At 43.6% G+C, this 17,023-nt stretch overlaps 1 protein-coding gene across 1 annotated transcript in view; it reads right to left on the bottom strand.

The window, feature by feature from the left end:
* LOC105836176 (protein bric-a-brac 2) overlaps positions 1-17,023 on the bottom strand; it is a 456,038-nt gene that overhangs the window by 353,214 nt on the left and 85,801 nt on the right. The window contains exon 3 of the mRNA XM_036286199.1: positions 15,666-15,792. The gene's annotated coding sequence lies outside the window, so the exon portion shown is untranslated. The remainder of the gene's footprint in view (positions 1-15,665; positions 15,793-17,023) is intronic.

The following is a 17,023-nucleotide window of genomic DNA, read 5'->3' as shown; positions in this document are numbered from 1 at the left end:
GTGGTCGGTGTGCTGCGCGTGTGCCACGCGCGAGTGCGGTACACGCGGCGACACTCACTCGCGACACTTACTCGCGCGGCGGCACTCGCGCTTTACTCCTTTTGTCGCCCGCTCGGATATCTTCTTAATGCCGACGAGTATTCTCCACGTAATCCCCCTCTGCTACGACGATTAAAGCTATCAGGTGTCGAAGTTTACACGCCGCCTATAGAGTTCGCGATTAACGCGTGCTCGGAAGGGGATAAGAAGTTTCGTCGCTTTTAAGCGAGATAACGAAATCGAGTCACATACGTCAGAGGAGACCGGTTAATATCGCTATTCGAGATTGAGTTCCCGAAAATGGAGCTCCCTTGAGATTCGTAGAGCGGCAAAATAGCGTTCGGGCACCGCGGTAGATCCGAGGTTCGCAAACAGCAATCATACAACTGAGAGAAAGTACGCGACGCCCGCAATAACCTGTATTTTACCTTTCGCGTTCGATGCCATAACTTAAATGGTCATATTCCCACGCTAACGAGGGAGAGAAGGAAAATTTCCCCAGGAATGTGCTCTCTCTCCCTCTCTCTCTCTCTCTCTCTCTCTCTCTCTTTCTCTTTCTCAGAGATGTATTCTGCATTACGCGCATCAGTTTCAATCCGTAGCGACAAATCCTACGTCGAAGATTGACGAGAAGGCCTGGGCGAGGCGAGATCTCCTCTTACGACGAGACCAATCGGATTTCGCAGCTGATGATTGAGCGCCGATGAAAAACATAATCGAAACGACTCGTGAATAGAATCTCGCGAGATTTGTCGAAAGTACGTGTCACTTAAGGACGGATACAGCGGCAAGAGCTAAAAGTAAAACTTTAATATATGAATAATAAGTTTTTCAACAAATTATTTTATTTCCAAGAGCAACAAACGTTGGATTTCTACTGTTATCTCATCGGCATTAATAAATCTCCTTTTGCCTATAAAAATGGTATTAAACCGTGATCTATAATAAGATAGTTTAAGTGGTTCAGAAATTACACATATCTCAAGATATGATTTATCATCATCTTTAAGTTGATATTTACAATGACTTTCTCTCTTCTTAAGTTGACATTTGTAACTCGCAGTGAAGAGAAGTATTGTAGTTCTAGAGCATCCTGTATAAACTGTACTTTGCAGTGAAGCGGCAAAGGGTTAAAAGGGTTGTTCACCATGCTCTCTCAGTAGGTACAGCGCGTTTCAGCTACGATGACAGGACTTCATGCCGAGTAGCAGAAATGTTTTCTCCACTTACACGTCGTCGTCGTCGTCGTCGTCGTCGTCGTCGTCGTCGTGGCCATTGTATTCGTGCAACATTCACGCACACGACCGCATACGCTGGCAGTAGTTATTAGTCGTAGTCGGTGCGGAGCGTGCAGGTTGTGCGCGAGGTTAACGTTGCAGAAGGGGACGCGGTGCGGTGCGGGAGAGAGCGGGAGAAAGGGGGGGGGGGAGGAGGGGAGGAGGGCGAATGGATGGGTTGGTTTGTACCGAACAATGATATCGGGTATTTGATTTGTAACCGACGACAATACCGACTTGCGACCCCGCATTTCATCCCTCCCGCTCGTCCCTCTCGCCCCGCCGCGTTCTCTCTCGTTCGGGCGTCACCCTGTATACACTATATGTACCTGTATACATGGACCTGTATACCTATAGGGCCGCAAGACAAGGTTGTCGATAGCGAGTGCCACCTTTATGGCGCCTTCGAACAGATCCCTTTCGACCCTGCCGCCGGACCGACAAATTAGTTGCCCGTATCTTTCATTTCATTTTTAAACTCACGATCGAAAGATCGAAAGATAAATAAGTTTTCAAAAAAAAAAAAAGTAAGTAAGTTTTCGAGGATGCCAAAATGTGGAAACAACAAAATAGAAATTCCAAAAAATTATTCAATCATGTAATAAAAAAATCTCGTAATACCTATTAAATGTATTTTGTTTTTATAGTGTTGCAATATATTTAATAAATATCAAATATAATAATTATCAAATATAATAATACTAATCAATCTTTTATTAATTGTTTAATAATTACAAAAGTAAAATTTAAATGAGCGTTTAGATTGGTTTATCCAAATGTTATGAACAAAATTGTTTCATCAAAAGTCTTAGTAACTGTTATTTAAACTTGAAAATTATTACATTGTTAAATTAAAGAATAAAATTTAATATTAATACATTACTTCTAATCGACCGTAATATGTTAAACATATCAATGAGTTGTAAATTGCCTATAACGGTCAAACATCGGATCTTAGTGAATAAAATTTAAACCAATTCCAATTTTGGAATTTTAACATTATTGTTTAACACAGAACACATACACACATACGTGGTTAAAAAACAATACATCTAATCAACTCATTTCTATATTTAAATTACTTAATCAGTAGTCATATGCATATAATGAGTAAACTAAATTTCAGTCAAATTTAAGGTATTTCTTAAATGAAATTGTTTAAGTCCGGTGTTTTAGTTAAATTACGACAAATCAAGCAATGGCAATATAAGGGGGATTCAGAAATAACTCAAATTGGATAGAATTTGACATTATGAATTTAACGACCAGGCTTTTTTCAACATTCCGAAGATCAAAACGGCGATGCTAACAACCTATTTCCAAGATTTTCAATATTTGAAATGCTTAGGTATCACGAAATTAAATCTGAGAATCAAGTATCGATTATTTAAAGATCGTGAAAGTCTTTCATATGTTATAAGTATAAGTCAACCTATGACGAAAGTTCTGGAATTGGTGGAATTTTTGAATCAATCGATATTTTTTTAATCAAACGACGCACTCATGTCAAACAAATGCGTTCCTAAATATATATATATATGTATAAAATACACAGTGAGTCACTACTTTACAAGCGCGTGATCGTTGAATCGGCGTACATCGGCTCATTCGGGAGAAGCGAACGTTCAACGTTATACCTATTCTCGGCAGGACACCGCTCTTGCATACGTAATACTCCCGTAAGTTGTTAAAACTATCCGCCGTGCATACGTGCCACTTTCAGCGGTACGACGACCCTTTCGTCGCCGGTGCTTTTCGTGCGCGAGTTAAAAAAGAATTAAATTGTTATCGACTCGCGCGGGGGACTTGTTCGGGGACGCGATCGAAGCACGATGAAAACTCAGAGAGCGCGCGCGCGCTCTCTCATACCAGTTTATTCCGCAACCCCTTTCCTGCATTATTTACGCGGACGCGTGACCGGTCGCGAGCAATAAAGCAGCAGGACCTTCTTGGACGGAGCATCAAACGCTCGGCGCTTTCCCTACTCCAGCTCCCTTCCCCGCTTGTCCCGCTCATCCTTTTTAGGGAGAAAGCATCCGGGGAAGAAATTATTCACGGGCAATTCTACGGGTACAAATCTCCATAAATATCTGAAAGACGAAGAGGAGCGAAAATGAAAATTCGATGCGTCGTTTTACGCCTATACCTTTCGTCGCCGCGCACGGAAAGATCCTGCGCCGTTTATTGTATCCGACTGCCGTCGGTGTGTCGCAATACGTTTCCCTAAATATTCCCGCTTACGTCTCACGAAGTGTTAGGAATTTAATTGCGACTCCGTTTAGCTGAAGTAATTCAGGCTGGATACCCGAATAAATTGGGGGGGTGGAAGGAAGACCCAGCGATGCGTTGGGCGGTGACGAGGAAGTTATCGGCGTCTAGCGAGGGAGACAACGAGAGATCCGGGGAAAACAATCGGCCATCAATACTTGAGTGGCTTAATACTTAAAGATGTCTATTGCGCTGCCGTGTAAAACGTCGCGGCAAACTCTCCGCGAGGAGAGTTCTATAAGTAGAGTCGCGTAACGACATCGGGCACGTTAATGATGTAAGCGATCTATGTTTGCCACGTTGAAATGCGTTTAATCCGCGCGAGCGCGGATCCGCGGATTATAATTAACTCGGCGGCGATAATTCGAAGTGTGTAATCACCAAAACGAATCGCGGACCGCGCTGATACTATATGAAAATAATTAATCGACAATCATTCGAGAAGCTTACGGTGCAGCGTTACGGGTACGCTGCGAAAATGATCGTGGTGGAAGTAGAGAACCTCTACCCTTTTCCTGAAAGATCACACAGAGAATTTGCCTTTGCGTCTACGCAGAGAAAAGGATAATTTTGTTGAGGCATTAAGTAAAAATTTTTGTAGACGCAGATCTGAAAAAAGTTTTGCTGAACCATCAAAAATATCGTGCACGATATTTAAAAAACTGATTGCTAGAATGTCCAAATTTTTTGTAGTATACCCGAACGCTCGTACATAATTGACGGTCCAACAAAATTATTTCCAGATTTGTATCTAGTTAAAGTTTTAAAGAATTCAGCAAAACGATTCTTTCCGTGTAAAAATACGCGAAAAAATATATAATGTACAGATATATAACGTGCAGACAGTAATAAGTAAACAGCATGAAGAGCAAATATAAAAAATAAATAAAAGTATGAATAAATTGAGAAGAGAGTCGTGTGACATGAAACGGATCTGAATTAAACAGGAGGGGAATAATTAATGAAGGGAGTGCATAGTTATAATTTTAATGAAATATAAGAAAATAAAAGTTGTGAAAAAAAAGAGAGAGAGAGAGAGACAGAAGAATATATTTATATACTGTTCGCAGACGGTTGCTTAAGATCTTCATCCCACGGAGCACAAACGTAAACCGTTTGAAAGAAAGCATTGACCCAGGGCGAAATAACATAATCCATAGGCAACGCGACTAAAGATTTCATACCAGACGCTCGCAGTAAGAGAGTAAAGAGTGAAATAAAAATGAGATGGACACAAAGTGTGTAGAGGAGCGAAGTGAGGAGGGACGGACGCGGAAGGAGAGGGGAAACGCGAGGGAACACAACCCTTCTCCGTGTCTCGGCAGGAAAGGAGGAAAGAGAAGACGTTCAAGAGGACGAGAAAAAAACAGTTCATAAATGAATACAGACGGAGGGACGAAGAGCGGGAGGAAGGGGGGAAAGAAAGAGAGAGAGAGAGAGAGAGAAATGTTTGACTGCGCGGAAACTTGGCCGCGCCATCTCGTGAACGTACATATTTGGCGGAAGACGGCAGCCAGGTGCAACGGACCTATTGACGTGTTAATTGCGCCTGAATAATTAAAGGGGGCACCTCACCCGGCAGGCGGGTTGCTCTGTCCTTTTAAAATGTCCTCCGATCTCGTTAACTCCCGGGATGGGCGAAGGGGAGGAGGGGATGGGGAGCGCGAAGATGGTAGACAGCCGACGAGGATAAAGCAACTGGAACCAATTCGATTGCTCTAACTGGCGACAGCGGGACGAGAGACTCCGAATTGATTGTTGCTCGGGATTAGTGTGTCCTATGACGGAAATACCGTGATACAGAAATACGAAAATTCCCCCTCCCTCCCGAAACGTTTGTTACTGCGAATCTCGGGCGATAGCTGTTTCATCGAAAGACAATTTTACGTACAAAAAAAATAAAATGTTTCTTTCCGTTTGCATGGTACAATTACAACATTTTTTTTAGTCTGCCATGTAACATTGAGCCAATAAATAAAATGTCATAATTGCTGCAGAATTGAGCGTATTTTTCGGGCACAATATATCGCCCAGTCCAGAGTCCGAATGGCTTTCGAGTATCGCCTCGATTTATACACGGAAAGAAATTTTTGCTAAGGCACGTGAAATTTTAGCAACAAATCTGAAAATAATTTTGCTGAGCCATCAAAATAATTACGTGAGGCGCTCGCGAGCGTGACAAAAGTTTAAACATTCTAGCAACCAGCTCGAACATTCTACATAATTGTTTTGACGATTCGAAGAAATTATAAAATATTTTCAGATCTGTACCTATTAGTTAAATTTAAAAAAAAAATACTCCAGGAGAACCGTTCTGCAAAATCCGTGCGATGACAGAGGGTAATTGTTTCGATGCAAAAGAAACTTTCAAGCACAGTTAGCAGTGTTTGAAAAAAGGATACGAGGGTATAGAATGGGTATAGTGGTATATGTCGCGAAAGAGACAATAGTAAATCTGTTAGGAATAATTTACGAGGCTGTAGATTTATAAGAATATGCAGGGATTAATTCGTAAAAAAGGCATAAAGACTAATTCCATGAACGCGAAGGAAAAAAAAAAGTGCGCGATCTATCCTTAGCTTTTATTTATTCCGCCAATTCGATACGCGGGGGTATCGATACGATATCCATTTATGATCATTAAAAGGTTTATAAGATAATACATCAAGAAGTGGATTTAAGAGCCGCGGAAGAGGATGCAAAATCTCATTAAGCATTTACCGCGATATTCAGCTGCTCGCAGCCGCAAAATTCGATCCGGCAGGCACGGGCGTTATCGCTGAAAATCCCTTCGAGTGGGAGAAGGGAACAATCCGCGCGCGCTCTCCCCGTAAGGGATTCGAAACGAAAGCGGTTACGTATGCCGTTAACAATGTCCAGCGTGGGGCGGACTTCATATATACTTGCGCGCGATCGGAAACGGGGGAAAATGTTCAAGCTACGGCCTGAATAATTGACGATTTTGCCGTGTATTGGCGGAAGGGAAGGGTTCGCGGTGATCGTAAGAATATCTAACCTCGACGCGAGTATCCGTTGTATTATTCAGCGGCTGTCATCCCCGCGTCTCGAGGAGGCGGTAGAGAGCGGAGGGAGAGGGGGGGAGGGGGCGGGAGGAGAAGCAAAGCGCGCCGCCCGCCACCAGAAAGCTCGAAAGCTTACGATATAGCGAGCGCTTATTCCCGATCGGAAACCCGCAACGCTTTATCCCTCGATATTCGCCTTATCTGTCTTCTTTCTCTTTGATAACCGGACACATGTACAAAATGCCCGGCATGCAATCGCTCACACACGTACGCACGGGCACACCACATGCACGGGGACGCGATGCGTCACGTGCCACGGCTCTCAACTATAGACCCGATGCAATCTTAATGCGATCAATTATTTACGGCGCTCGTCATCGCTCATTAAATATTCCACGCTCGACGAAAGAGTCCTCGCGCGCTAACCCCCCGGAATTATTCCGGGCCAGTTTTATTCGCGAATAGTAGCGAAGTGCGAGCGAGCGTCTATTCGCACCGCGCCGCTATTTTCGCGAGCGTCTAATGGCGTTAGGGAAAAGGCGGAAGAGAGAGGGGAGAATGGGGAGAAGACGTCCCGTGGGAGAGGCACCTGTCGCGACGAAGGAGAGAGATTCCTCCGGCGCGATCGATCCCCGGGAAAGATCGATGTAACAGCGAGATGTTGGCGACGACCATGCAATCGTCGTCGCGCGAAATGTCGGCGAGATAAGTCGGGGGAGTGGGGGGGGGGTGAGGCGACGTGCCCCGTGCTTGATAAAATTAAGATTAATTTCACGGCGACCGCCGTTAACTTCGCCATTACAAAAGACTTATCGCGATCCTTCACGTCCGCGCGCGCGCGCTCGCGCTCGCGCGGCCTGGCTGGTCTGGTGAAATGTGGCATGGCGTGTTATTGCCCCGAAGCCAGCCCTTCGATTAATAGAGCTTAAGTTCGCAAACTCTTTTATGTATAGCCGCGTTGCCGGTATTTATCGTCGGGCGCGCGTAATTGAACGCGTAATTATACGTCGGTCGGCTCTCGCGCGAAACTTCATTTCTGCAATCTTCTAAATGTACCCCGAATGCGACGACGATACGGCTCTATAAATATAAGTAGTTACTACTCATCGACGTTGCAATAGTCCATTTTTGCAATCTCCTAAATGTATTTAAATGGATCTACGCGATAGCGCGACTGATCGCATCGCCCTATAAATACAGGCTGTTACCTGTGCTCCTTTTTCTCTCGGCAAACAACGCGATCGATCGCGCGTGCAAGTCATGAATCATCCTTAACGAATGAGCGTCATAATGGAATATATTATCGCGGAATATGGCCATCAAAGACGTCAGAGTTTACTTTAACAAAGAGTCCATAAATAATAGAAGCGTTCTAAGTAAAGCAGGCCTGAAAGCTTGAAACCTCCCATCTCTTAACATTTCTTTTTTAAACACAAGTATAATTTAGAAGTATAATTTAGAGCGGCATTATTAGAGTAATATTTAGACTACGTTTCAAAGCAAGAAATTAATAGTGTTATGTTATTTCTTAATCAATTTTCGTGGATTTGTACACTGAGAAAAAATGTAACTGATTCAACAAAACGTTTAGTTGCGGGCTGCCAATAAAAAATATACTCAATACTTAATATAATAATATTTGCTGTTAATGCAAATGCAATGATGTTGATTGAACTATGTATTTATATTGCAATACCGTATATTGTTGTATATATCTATTGTTGGCAGTTTGCAACAAAAAAATTTTGTTGAATTAAATTCTTTTTTTCTCAGTGTATGAATAATACCTTTTCACTATCTTTTACTAAACCATATATTTTCATTAAAAGTTTTGTAAGATGCATGGAAAGAACAGTTTTACAGAAATGTCTGAAAATTTAGCTGCACCAAGAAAAATGTTTTGTATTAGCAAGCAAAATTTGGTTGATATATAAAATAATATCGTTGTGTTAATTAAGAAATTTTCTTGTCTAATAAAAATATCTTGTTAAGATAACAAAATTTTGTTAAAATCGCAAAACTTTTTAATTAACACAGTGATATATTATTTTATTACTCAAATATGAAATTTTGCTTGCCATTTCTTTCAATGTATATATACAGATACAAATCTAAAAATAATTTTGTTAGAACATTAATAAATAATGCAATAAAATATTTATAACAGTAATTATTCATCGTCTTTCAGCATTATCTGAGAGAAAAAGATGGTTGCAATTGCTATAATTTAACTATAGTTTATAATCACTTTCATACTATTATATATTTATAGATATTTTAATCATAGAAATTGTAATTATTAGTTATTATTATAATGCAAATAATAAACATATTTAAAAAATTATATTTATTATAATGATGATTGCATATATTTTACAGAAATTTAAGTTTATTTTTACTATTCATGTTCTCTCTTTCTCTCTCTCTCTCTCTCTCTCTCTCTCTCTCTCTCAAAATGTTACTATAGTAAATATTTAAAATTAAGTTAAAATGACCATAACTCACAGTAAAATTTTGTCATTGATAGAACTATAAACACAAGGTTATTATTACTAACATTATAAAGATATTAACTATAAAATATAAATGTCATGGAGATTTTAACTGCTAATTATTTTACTACTTAATTATATGATCTCAATTACTAAACATTTTTTTTCAATAAAGAAATTTGATTAAAAAGGAAATTTCTCATTGAATTAGTGTATAGTCTTTCAGAATTAGTGTATTATCAATGAAAGTCAGTGTATCATATATTACCAATTTATATAAATTGTCAAAAAATAGTTTTGCTGATATTAAGCAAAAGCGATTATAAGCGTTTTTTCTTCCGCACGATTATTATGTTTTCTTTACCTCGCCGTGGTAGTTGAGGAGGAAATTGTCAGACACGAAATTTGGTCGATAATTAAAACAAATCCGAACATGATCGGGCTGCGCGATGCGAACCGCCCGAGGGGCTACCGATCAAGTTCTTCGCGCGATCGATCGGCCACGTTGTCCGCCGCCCACACGGCCCACGTCGGGAGCCCCTCCGGGTTCCCGGAGAGAAACGGGGCACCGACCGGCCAGGGTTGATATAAACTGTGATTGATATTTAGTCGCGCCACACGGCACTTAAGAGGATTAAGGACCATCCAGGACGAGTATCGGCCGGCAACAGCCGTGACCCCCGAGCACGTGCATCCAGGGACATGCAACGATCTCTCGAACGTTGGCCGATAGGTATAGGTTTGGTGGAGATAGGGGTAGGCGGTGGAGACGTTCCAGGTCGATCCAGCAGCGCCAAGGATTCCTCCCGTCCTGTCCGACGCGACTGAAACGCGCTGCTACAACGCCGCAACTCTGATTACAGTTAGCTCGGTCCGCTGGCCTAAACCTCCATATAACGCGCATCGCGCGGTCGTCGGGGACTAACCCGACGACGACCACTACACCACGCCACGCCGGGCGCGACATCCAGACCCCGACCATGATTATCCGGTGGATTGTCTTACCGCATCCTAATCTCGAGAATGCTCATATCGGAAGGCCATCGAACCGGACTTTATCGTCAATAGCGTACACCTCACTGGTGCCTTCTCAGGCTTTTTTCGGTAATACGGTCGGACTGTTGCTTCTTCGACAAATCGTTCCACCGATCAATAAATGCTTCCTTTACATTTTAATTGAGGTTACATTATCTAAGAAATGTGATCGATGTGCGTTGAAGAGTATAAAAATTTCGCGGGAGACAACCGAAAAGAATATTTATGGAAGAGATTATGAAAATTAGAAAGGACGATTATTATTCGATAAGAGCGCTCGAAAGCAATCATTCTTCAATGAAACCATGATTAACCCATAGTTATGTTACCCAAGTTTAGCCGGGGGCATTCGAGGGAGAATATTTTTATTTCTTATTAATGCCCGAAACGATGTAAAACGCCGCGAGTAGGATATATATTTTGGTTCCGCGGTTACATCTGCACGAAGCCGTGTTCGGTGGGCGATTAATATCACCGCCGTGACGGAGATAGCTGCTGCCGATTTAAATGAGTCGTCATAAACATTTTAAGGCGAATCCGCGACAATCATCGCGGATCGGCGAATCGTTATGCTATATCGAATTAAAAACGACGTGGAAAAAAGATACGGGTTTCAAAACGGAGCGGGGTTATTTTCGAGACGGACATCACAGAGTGAAGGGCGGGAGGTAGGGGAGGGTTGAATTTTTAACGAGGAGCTATTACTTTCCCAATATGACAGCCGGTGGAAATAGACGGAACGCGTCGTCAGAAATACGAGTCATATTGATAAATTTCTACGTATAAATGTCGCGTCCTCTTCCCCCCCCTCCTTCCCGAACGTTTCTCATTCGGAAATTCTCGTCGCGGTTTCTTTAGATGAAATTTAATCGGATGTTACATTTACCTTCTTTAAATTCGAGTTCCTGCAATCGGCTCGCGTATAAAAGTCTTGTTGAGGCAAAAGGTTCGGCGAAAAAGAGTCCGCGAAAGAGAGTCAGGTTTCACCCCGGCTACTTCTGCCGCTCTTAATTCGCCCTGGATTTCTAATCGCTCGTCCAATGGAAAAGGCCAACGGAAAATCGCGATATCTCTCTCGTCTGTCCTTTTTCCTCGAGATTCCCTCCGCGAAACATTGTCGTCCCCACACAAGCTGGGGAGTGCAGCGCGCGATGGGCGGCAGATTATTACGGAACCGTAGAAGCGGCTCGATGCATTAGTGATAACCGTTATCTATTCCGGACGTCACCCACGGACGAAAATAGCAGTATGATCGAAAACGACAGGAGGGAGAGGAAGAGAGAGAGAGAGAGAGAGAGCGAGAGGTAGGCGATTCGAAATTGCAGCGGTGTCGCGAGGGTGCGACGGAGAGGGCCGACTCCGGGGTTAATGTCGGGGCAGGCCAGCTCGTGCGAGGTGCGAGAAAGGAAGCGTCGTTTCCGCATCGCGATTCCGCCCCGTCATTGGCTCCGATTCCGTGCTAACGTTAAACGCGCGCGGAGGCCCCCTTCCCCTCCGGTGCACTCTATCGCGCCGCGCGGGGGGGACAGGGGGATGAGGGGGGAAGGAGGATTTTAGGGATGGCCGCTGTGCCGTTCCACCGTCTCCCTCGTCCACCCCCTCCCCCCCCCCTCTTCTCCCCCATCCCTCCGTCCCTCGCCTCTCATCGATAATATACGATCGTGCATGATTCTGCTTCGTGTATCACAATGGCCCTCCGGGCAAGCCCGTTCCACCTCTATCTACGTACCTGGCGCGCCGAACTACTGGCGCCCGGAGTCCGCGGTGGATAATGAGTGATTAGGTAATTAGTTGTCCAATATTCGCCCCATCCGCCCGTTCCTTCCTATCCCCCTTGCCGCGCCGACCCGCTTCCCTCTCCCTCCTCACACGCCTCGTCTATCCGCGCGATCTTCCCAGCGTACGCCAGCTCCGCCGCGTGGTCTCCTGCTACCGCTTGACCGGATGCGTTGACCGGACAGTACGGACGTACGGACGACGTACTGTGCGACTCGCGTCACGTCGTGAGATGTCGCGAGGGAACGGTTTCAACATTTTGCTTAAATTAAGAATAACGATGTAAAGATCACGTTTTAGTTCTCGTATTAGTGATTCTTCCTTTAGGAACGACAACGAATTCGGATGGTTAGACTCGTAATATTTTTTAAAGTTTTTGTAAGATATTTCTTTCAAGCGAATCGAAACCTGCTGATCTTATTACGATTGTATGGACTTCTGTTAAATCATGTAAATTTTTACTCACAAATTAAAATTAGAGTTCTCTATCGAGATGTACAATTTAATTCCGACTTCTCGTCGAGAAAATGTACGCAACAAACGCCGAGGGGAAAAAATAGAGGAACCGTTTTCGAAGCTTTCCGTCCTCTTTTCTTAACGTACCCATGTAAAGCTCATCTTTGCCCTTCGTCACCCAATTGCGCGAAGAGTCCGCGCCTTACAGCGAGTATCGATTTACAGGAGAGAAAGGGAAGAAGGGTGAAAAGAAGGGCACTCCGTCCAATATACCTATGTCGAAAAACAACCGAGTTTTCCAGCCCCGAAGCTGAGGAACCGTGCCATGTGCGCGGCACCGAGACAACCCCTTATAAATATAACAATTAAAAGCAGGGCCGCGTGTGCATGTGTGTCCGTACGTATGGAGTGCCAAACGTCCTGCTTCGAGGGTGGACGCCCGCGGGCACCCCTTGCGCAGAACGCATAACAGAAGGGCGCAGTCCGTGTGTGAGCTTCTTTCCGTTGGCAGGACGCCAAAAAAATAAACGGACTAATAATGAATCGAATTCCCGATCGCTCACAAAACTTCGCCGCTCTTTATCATCGGCGTTACGCGTCCAGCCTGATGCGAGATGAGATAAATCTTCTGTTCATCTTCTGTTGAACATGTAAATATTACATGAGGCCAATTTCCATAAATACTGAATTGGCTAACTGAGCTTTATCTAATTCCATCTCCTATTCTAATTTTATCTATGGATAATCAGTTAGATCCAAGTTAAATTCAACTGAAGTTATGCAAACGGTCCATAGTAATTTTAACTCTGTTGCGCTCCGATCTTATATTCAGTCTGCTGCCACATTATTATAATTATTAGATCAAGAATGTAGCAAAGAGAGAGAGAGAGAGAGAGAGTTGGCTTTGCTACGTCCGCATCTCGTGTTGCCGCACCGATTTGACAGGCGATTGAAAAGAATAACTTGAGGAAAAGGAGGGAAAACGGGAAAGGAGACGGGCGATGCAGCGGAGATCGGCGGGGGCCGCGTGGGCGACACGCGGGAGTTAATTCACGAAAGCGCCGAGGCGAATTCAATTCGCGCGAGTTAGCGCGTGACGAAATCGCCGCTCGTCGCCTCGTTGCCGGCGACCTGGGTCATAACTATTTAAATGCCCGCGGCTGGATAAATTGTTATATTAGTCACGCCAAGCTTATATTAATACGTGGCCCGTCCGGGTTCGTCGTTCGAGCCCGTTATTTCCCTCCTCCCCCTTCCTACATAGATTTCGCGAGACAGGACAGGGTGAAAAAGCGTGGACCGTTCCTCGCGCATACCTGATCTCGAGACATTTCGAAAAATCCGTCCGCGAACCGCGCGAGCGACGATACACGTCCCCCTCTAAAGATTAGCCAGATATACAGGGTGTCCTACATTGTCCAATAAAAATACAATATCGTCTTGGGTTAGGTCTCGGTTAGGTCTTGGTTTAGGTCCACCAATAATCGAGAGATATTAACGTATGGAATCTGCAAATAATCTAATTAATTTCTATCGTAATTGTGAACAGTAAATTAATGAAAGCTCATCGTACATTCACGATAGATTTTTTCTTCCGTGTTATGGCTCGAGCGGATCGAGCTCTTCCCTCGGCGCGCTCTCATTCGCATAATTTGAAAAATTAATTACCTCGATTATTGATGAACCTAACCCAAGACAATATTGGACTTTTGTGTTCATCTCGATCCCTTCTATACTTTTACGAGCGTTGACCCACACGTTTTGGGACACCCCGTACATTTCAGTTACGCAAGACAAAGTCTGAGAGATATATTGGTAAATGTCATTTAATTAACCGTGACACACTATAGCGACGCGTGACTAAACTCCAGTGATTCACGTGAATGCCCCGTTTTGAGAAAAAGATGAAGCACGCGCCGCCGTTTGCACGAACAAATCTCCCATTAAGCTTCGACACCGTCGGCGAATTTAAGTAAATCGCATATCTCCGGAGAGAAGTCTCTCGTGGCGCTTGTTACTCCTGACACAGATTGCAACAGGCGACTCCGAGGGAAATTCGCTCTCCCCCGATCGAAATCCAGCGCATTTTCTTGAACCGACTTGACGCGTCTTCGCGGGAGGCAGAGAGAGAGAGAGAGAGAGAGAGAGAGAGAGAGAAAGAGAGAGTGAAGGAGAGAGAGAAAGAGGGAGCGGCAGTCACCGGTGGTTATTTAGGTGATTACGCCTCGCTTCGCGAGCGACGTGTACGCCGTACATTTGATCGTCGTCGTCGCGACAAATCGACATTGTGTCACTGCGCCTCGTTGCAGCAATAACGCATATAATATACGCGCTCGCGCGCCCGCGCGCGCGCGGCATTACGGACCGCTGATGTAATACTTTTATGATCGGCCGCCGCAATTTCTCGGTGACAACACTCGCTATTTCTGTCGCCGGAGTTTGTGCACATGACTGCCGCGACGAGCAATATATCGCGCAAATACGCGCGCCGCTCGCCGCCGCGATTTATACAGGGTGTTCGCCGTTCCTTCCGAACCGCGGACGGATTAAAGCTGGATACCGAAGGCTGGATCTCCTCTCCGCGTAGCTTTCCCGGCTCGAGCTTCACGTGTGTCGTCGCGGGTATAAATACACAATGAGAATTTTCGCCGTCGGGAATAAGGGAGCGATAACTCGGTGAGTGATGACTCGACCGATATTTCGTTTTCCCAACGATAACATTCGCGAGGTACATCTCGAAACGCGCAGGTCGAAGTCACCCTCCAACTTTTGCCTGATAACAAAAATATTTAACGAAAAAAAAAAAATGATAAACCGTGATATTCAGAAAATTGTATTAAAAGTGATAATTTTATTTCTCTTTTAATTTGAAGCTAATCTCGTTCCAATAGGAGTACAACGGTGGCTATTTAATAATTAAAATTTGCAAAAGTAATCAAGTAGGATAATATTATTTTCCATTAACTTTCGAAAATTGTAAATCGATCAACAAATTCGGAAGTTCGGAATACGACCGGCTGGACAGGAAAGAGTACATATCCGGGACACCCTGTACAATATATCGAGCGTGTTCCTTTTTTTTTCCCGCTCCCTCCCGTCGGCATTGTTCGTTCATGTAACGCGAGTCGTTTCTCGCTTTCAAAACGGAGCTTCCTTAAGCGGAGGAGAAAATCGAAGCCGGCGATGAGGGGGTACCGCCGCGCGCGGCCGCTCGTTACGTAGGTGGAATCAAGGCGAAACTTTCCGCATGAAATTGCAACGTGCGCCCGGCCGTGTAATGCCCGAGTGGTACAACTCACCTGTACGTTACATGTCTTCGTGCGCTGTCGATACCGCTCGCAGTAGAGGCTGCGCTTTTTCCATGCGGGGTGCATTGCTCTCGTCGAAGTCCATCCGCGCGTCGAAGCTTCCCTGCGGTCCTCCGGCCTGTCACGAAACAGAAAAAAAAAGGGGGCTCGATTGAGAAAAGTGAGCGACGGTTCCGCGGATCGAATTAAGCCCGCAGCACAAAATGAACCGGGATGAATGGTCTGGAAAACTTTTTTTATGAGAACGCGCGCCTTCGAAAACCGTACGGATTCGCGTAATTATGTAGAATAGATTGCGCAATCGTGATAAGAGCAGTATTTCCGTTCTATTAATTCAAACTTTTGCCTTGCTCTCCTTTCGCAAAGTTTTCAAATAGGACGTGTATATGCGCGGCATTCGCTAGCTAAAAAGGTTAAAGATCGAAAGTGGCTTCTATCTGTGTGTATACAAAAGCCACCCTTCGCGTTCCCTCCGAGACACGTTAATCCGCAGAAATACGCGGCTGCGGCGGCGAAGATTGCACGGGCGGCAAAAGTAAAAGAATGATTTATCGGTCGGCTGACTTTTCCCACCCGACTTTTACCGCCCGTGCGGAGGACCAGGTGATCTCGCTCATCCTGGCTCTCGTGTCGTTTGCTCTCACGCGAGGAACAACGTCAGCGGTGATGTTATCGTGCGATTCTAGAGTTCTTTTAAAACATATTTTATATTATAACACTTCTCTCTTTGTATATATATGTCTCTAAATGAAAGAGAAGATTCTGTCAAAACGTTTTTATAATGTTGTGGGTAACAATGTGGTTGTAACAATGTTTATATAAAAGATATAACAGAAGGCTTACACAGAAAAAAAAACAATATCTAACATTGGTAAATTAAATTACTAATTATTCTATTTGGCAATCATTGTTTCATATATAAGCAAGAAATTATATTCTTCTTTGAGTATATAATTTAATCTTCTTTAAAGAAGTTGATCAGCAAAATATTATATTTTTATTTTCATATTTTCATATTTTATTATGATCATAATCATCTAAATAGCACAGTGTATATGATTGTTTTGATAATAATATTTAAAAAAACTTTAACTCTTATCGGAAAATATTGTTAATTATTTTTTCCTCTAAACTTACAAAATTATTGTTAAATTTATTTTCTTGATAAAGCTACATAAAATTCTTCATGTAAGCAAGTTATGTTTAACGCAATATAATCTCGTTTCAATATTTAACATTTTCAAAGTAAAGATATTCTCAAAACAAAAATGTTTTTTTTTCTATGTAAGAAATGCAACGGAAACGGAGGTTCCGGGCGTGTATGTACAGCGAGAGGTTTTTTTCGTCAT

Source organism: Monomorium pharaonis, chromosome 1 (assembly GCF_013373865.1).
Source record: "Monomorium pharaonis isolate MP-MQ-018 chromosome 1, ASM1337386v2, whole genome shotgun sequence".
Classification (NCBI taxonomy): Eukaryota; Metazoa; Arthropoda; class Insecta; order Hymenoptera; family Formicidae; genus Monomorium; species Monomorium pharaonis.
Note: the sequence above shows the minus strand (reverse complement) of the source record. Positions and strands in the feature narration are given on the sequence as shown.